The sequence below is a fragment of the Lathyrus oleraceus genome, chromosome 3, assembly GCF_024323335.1.
Source record: "Lathyrus oleraceus cultivar Zhongwan6 chromosome 3, CAAS_Psat_ZW6_1.0, whole genome shotgun sequence".
Lineage (NCBI taxonomy): Eukaryota > Viridiplantae > Streptophyta > Magnoliopsida > Fabales > Fabaceae > Lathyrus > Lathyrus oleraceus.
This window is the reverse complement of record NC_066581.1, coordinates 343,282,348-343,288,075: the sequence shown is the minus strand read 5'-3', so window position 1 is coordinate 343,288,075 and position 5,728 is coordinate 343,282,348. Positions and strand designations below refer to the sequence as shown.

The window sequence follows — 5,728 nt, the reverse complement described above, 5'->3', positions numbered from 1 at the left end:
ACAGATATAGCTAAGGTGGTTTCTACTTGCATGTCGGAGTTGTTCTCTTCCAAAGTAGCTATGAGTTTATCATACGAGAAATCATCATTAATGGATGTTCTTTCCGGTTCAAGGTTCTCAAGTCTAGAGAGGTGGTCTGCTACTACGTTTTCAGTTCCTTTCTTGTCCTTGATTTCTAAGTCGAATTCTTGTAGTAACAAGATCCATCTTAGGAGTCTAGGTTTAGCATCTTTTTTTGTTAAAAGGTACCTGATAGCAGCGTGATCGGTGTAAACTATTATTTTGGCTCCTACCAGGTAAGAACGAAATTTATCTAGCGCAAATACCACTGCTAGGAGTTCTTTCTCGGTTGTGGCATAATTCATTTGCGCTTCATCCAGGGTTCTGCTAGCGTAGTATATAACGTGAAGCTTTTTATCCTTTCTTTGTCCTAAAACAGCACCTACAGCATAGTCACTGGCATCGCACATTATTTCGAATGGTTCATTCCAGTCTGGTGTCTGCATAATGGGTGCGGAGATCAATGCTTGTTTAAGAGTTTGAAATGCTTTTAAACAGTTATCGTCGAATATGAATTCAGCATCTTTCATCAACAGTCCGGTTAAGGGTTTAGTTATCTTAGAGAAGTCTTTGATGAATCGTCGGTAAAAACCGGCGTGTCCTAAAAAACTTCGTACTTCTCTCACAGTTCTTGGGGGTTGAAGATTTTCGATTACCTCTATTTTGGCTTTGTCTACTTCGATTCCTCTGTTCGAGATGATGTGTCCTAAAACAATTCCTTCTTGTACCATAAAGTGGCACTTTTCCCAATTAAGTACTAAGTTTACTTTTACACATCGCTCCAGAACTCTTTCCAGGTTTTCAAGGCATTCTTCGAAACTTTGTCCGTATACAGAAAAGTCATCCATAAATACTTCCATGATGTTTTCGAGAAAGTCGGCGAATATTGCCATCATGCATCTTTGAAAAGTTGCAGGGGCATTACACAGACCAAACAGCATTCGTCTATACGCGAAGGTACCAAAAGGGCATGTGAATGTTGTCTTTTCTTGGTCATCAGGGTGAATTGGTATTTGAAAGAAGCCTGAATAACCGTCTAAATAACAGAAATGTGAATGTTTAGCTAATCGTTCTAACATTTGGTCAATGAATGGTAAAGGGAAATGATCTTTTCGGGTTGCTTTGTTTAGTTTCCTATAATCAATGCACATTCTCCATCCCGATTCGATTCGTTTAGTTATAGTTTCTCCTTTTTCGTTTTCAATAACGGTTATGCCTCCTTTCTTTGGTACAACGTGTACAGGACTAACCCATTTGCTATCAGATATAGGATATATAATACCTGCTTCTAATAACTTGGTTATTTCTTTCTTTACTACCTCACTTAGGATCGGATTTAGTCTTCTCTGGTGTTCCCTAGAGGTTTTACAGTCTTCTTCTAACATGATGCGGTGCATACAAATAGAAGGGCTTATTCCTTTAAGATCGGTGATGTGGTATCCTAGCGCGGTTGGATATTTTCTTAAGATATGTAGGAGTTTTTCTGTTTCGAGTCTTCCTAGATCTGCATTAACTATCACAGGTCGTTCAAGTTCTAAGTCTAGGAATTCATATCTCAGATTTTTGGGAAGTGTTTTCAAATCAGGGGTTGGTTTGTTAAGACACTGCGTAGGATCCGGTGTTATTGCTAGGCATTGTTTAGATTTGTCCTCTAAAAGATAGTCTGATGCTTTGTCTTCTCCTGACTCTGCTTCTTTTATGCATTCATCGATGATATCCATGAAGTAACATGTATCTTCTATTGCAGGTGCTTTCAAGAATTGGGAAAGAATGAATTCAATTTTCTCTTCACCTACTTCGAAGGTGAGTCGTCCTCGTTTTACGTCTATGATTGCACCGGCAGTTGCTAAGAATGGTCTTCCTAGTATAATAGGTGTCGTATCATCTTCTCTAATGTCCATAATTGTGAAGTCAGTGGGAATGTAAAACTGACCTATGCGTACGGGAACGTTTTCAAGGATTCCTACAGGATATTTGATGGAACGATCTGCTAATTGCACAGACATTTTGGTCGGTCTTAATTCTCCCATTTCCAGTTTCTTACATATGGATAAAGGCATAACGCTAATTCCGGCTCCTAAATCGCATAAGGCTTTGTCGATGACAAATTTTCCTATGTGACAGGGTATAGAGAAACTACCCGGATCCTTGAGTTTAGGGGGCATGTTTTGGATTATAGCGCTACATTCGGCAGGGAGTGTAACGGTTTCGCTATCCTCAAGTTTCCTTTTATTAGAAAGAATTTCTTTTAAGAATTTAGCATATGAAGGCATCTGCGTAATAGCTTCGGTAAACGGAATTGTAACGTTTAATTGTTTAAGGAGATCAACAAATTTTCTAAATTGGCCTACATCTTTGGTTTTAACAAGCCTTTGAGGGTAAGGTATAGGTGGTTTATAAGGTGGTGGAGGTACATAAGGTTCCTTCTTTTCTAGGGTTTCCTTATTACTCTCTTCCTTTTCCTTAGGTTCACTTTCCTCAGTAGATTTCTTAGGGTTTTGGTTTTCTATCCTTGGGTCAGACGGTCCTTCCACTTCCGTTCCACTTCTTAATATAATTGCATGAGCTTGGCTTCTCGGATTGGGTTGGGGCTGTCCAGGGAATGTACCAGTTGGTGCAGCAGTAGGTGCTTGTTGTTGAGCTACTTGAGATATTTGCGTTTCCAGCATTTTGTTATGGGTAGCCAGGGCATCTACTTTGCTTGCTAGTTGTTTAAGTTGTTCGCCAGTGTGTATGTTCTGGTTTAAGAAATCTTTATTGGTTTGTTGTTGGGAAGCTATAAAGTTTTCCATCATGATTTCCAAGTTGGATTTTCTAGGGGTATTATTGTTAGGATTCGATTTCTGATATCCCGGAGGTATAGATGGGGCTTGATTTGGAGACTGTCCAGGTGCGTATAAAGCATTATTACTCTTATATGAGAAGTTTGGATGGTTCTTCCAATTTGGGTTATAGGTATTCGAATAGGGGCTTCCTTGAGCATAGTTTACTTGCTCTGTTTGGATTCCAGTCAAGAGTTGACATTCCGCAGGAGTGTGGCCTTGGATTCCACAGACCTCGCAATTCTGAGTTACAGCAACCACGGCGGCTGGAGGTGATACGTTTAAACTTTCAATTTTCTGGACCAAAGCATCCACTTTTGCATTGACGTGATCAAGGTTACTTATCTCGTACATGCCAGTTTTCGGTTGAGGTTTTTCCACCGTTGTTCGTTCGGTTCCCCACTGATAGTGGTTTTGGGCCATGCTCTCGATAAGCTGGTAAGCATCAGCGTAAGGTTTGTTCATTAGTGCACCACCTGCAGCGGCGTCTATTGTTAACCTTGTATTGTATAAGAGACCATTATAAAATGTGTGAATTACTAACTAGTCTTCCAAACCATGGTGTGGGCAAAGTCTCATCATGTCTTTGTATCTTTCCCATGCTTCGAAAAGAGACTCGTTGTCTTTCTGTTTAAATCCGTTTATCTGGGCTCTTAACATAGCTGTTTTGCTTGGTGGAAAATATCGGGCAAGAAAAACTTTCTTCAACTCGTTCCATGTGGTGACTGAGTTGGAAGGAAGAGATTGAAGCCATCTTCTAGCGCTATCTCTTAATGAGAAAGGAAAAAGACGAAGTCGAATTGCCTCTGAAGTGACACCATTAGCTTTAACAGTATCAGCGTATTGGACAAATACGGATAAATGAAGGTTTGGATCTTCGGTAAGATTTCCAGAGAATTGGTTCTGTTGCACAGCCTGCAATAACGAAGGTTTAAGTTCAAAGTTGTTTGCTTCGATTGCGGGCGGAGCAATACTTGAATGCGGTTCATCTTGCGATGGAGCGGCGTAATCTCTAAGAGCACGAGCTGGTTCTGCCATCTCGGTTAAAGAAGGAAAATCTTTGAGATCAGGAAGGTCTATAGGAGGGAGATTGTTTTCAGCACGATATTCCCGAATTCGTCGTAAGACTCGGAGATATAGTTCGATATCGTTGATTCGTAAATAGAGGGGTTCGCCTTGAGAGCGAGTGCGTGGCATACAAATCAACGAAAGAAAGAAAATAGAAGGAAAAGAAACCTTAGTCTCTACAGCGTAACGGAAGAGTTACGATATCGATTGAATAAAAGTCCCCGGCAACGGCGCCAAAAACTTGATCGCGACTTTATGAGTCGAATTTGGGATACAAACTGCAAGTGCACAGTTCTATCGCGTAGTTTTAAAAGATATCGATCCCACAGGGACTTATGAATCGATATACCGTTATCTAAGGTTACTACGTAAATCTAAGGTGAAAATGTTTGATTGTTTGGGGAAAAACTAAGGGCTAAACTAATATCTAGATTAAATATTAGTAAAACGGATATCGGTATGTAGTTCGTCAAAACTAGGGAATCAAGTCTTTGTCGGCTTCTTGGTTTTAAAATGAATCGTTTCGGTTAACTTTATTGGTTAAAGGTTCTATCTCAAACTCTCGCTCTGTTGAATAAACCATGATTTTATATTAATGTTGCTGTCACTTATAATTAAGTCAAAAACCATATTTTGAAAGCAATAAAGTTGCAGAAACTCTTTTTAAGAAAATACTGACCGTTTTAAACACCCTTATCTCAAACTCTCGCTCTGTTGACTTAGGTTATATAATTAAATCCAAATGCTTAACTTTCGTCCTCACATTCAATCTTTAAAAATACTTTTTGGAAAAGGTCAGAATTTAATTAACTCTAAAACTTGCTCTCACCCTGATCTAGAATTAATGCCTAACTTACACTGTCCAGTTAAAATCTCAAACTCTCGCTCTATTGATTTTAACTTCTTTATGTCTTTTACTTTTGTAAAAAATCTTGTTATTAAACCTGTAAGTTGAGACCGTAAAAAGATTGATTTTGATTTTAAGTTTAGATAGACCGACTCAGTCTTGATCCCTTATTCTGCTTACTTTACATACCGATACCTAGGCAAATTAGCCAGACATGCTAAACAAATAAGAATTTATATCATGCATAAACAGACTCATTCCAGGCAGATAATATAGATAAATAATAAAACAAAATATTAAATAATGATTAAAGAACCTGAATGCGTAATACAATAGTCTTGAACACTCCACCACAAGCCGGTAGGATTTGTTCTTGGATTCTTCAATTAAACAGTAAATTAAATCAAGGAAATAAAACTGGAATATAACGTAAGGTTAAATCCAGTATAAAGTTGCACAATAGTTTCCGGTGTAGAAACTATTATGCGAAAAATATCTAGAAGCTGAAACGGGAAAGGTAAATTTTGCAAGGGAAAAAAGAATGTAAAGCTTGCAAAAGAAATAAATAAAATAAACAATGTTAAGTGCTGGAAAGGAAAAAATAAGCAAAAGGTGTGACAAGAAAATTTGGCAGAGCTTCGGCAATATGAGCGTGGAAAAACCGAGGGTTTGAAATTTCCCAATTAACTCCTATTTATACAGCTGCTGGTGTAACTGCTTTTCAAGGGTTTCCGTGTGCGTGGTCTCGTTCCGAGGGTTAAGCGTGCGTGGAAATAGCTTTCAACGTGGTCAGTTGAGTTCCTTGCGCCAAAAATATAGAGGACTGGTGTGACGTTCGTCACACCATGTGTGACGCTCGTCACAGGAGTGCTTTTAGTGTGACGCTCGTCACAACCCTTGTGACGCCCGTCACAGGCATAACGTGCACTTT

The 5,728-nt window shown here is 39.0% G+C and overlaps 1 pseudogene; it reads left to right on the top strand.

Moving 5' to 3' along the window:
• Positions 1–3,435: 3,435 nt before the first annotated feature.
• On the top strand, positions 3,436–3,535 carry LOC127133829 (uncharacterized; annotated as a pseudogene).
• The last annotated feature ends 2,193 nt before the right edge of the window (positions 3,536–5,728 follow it).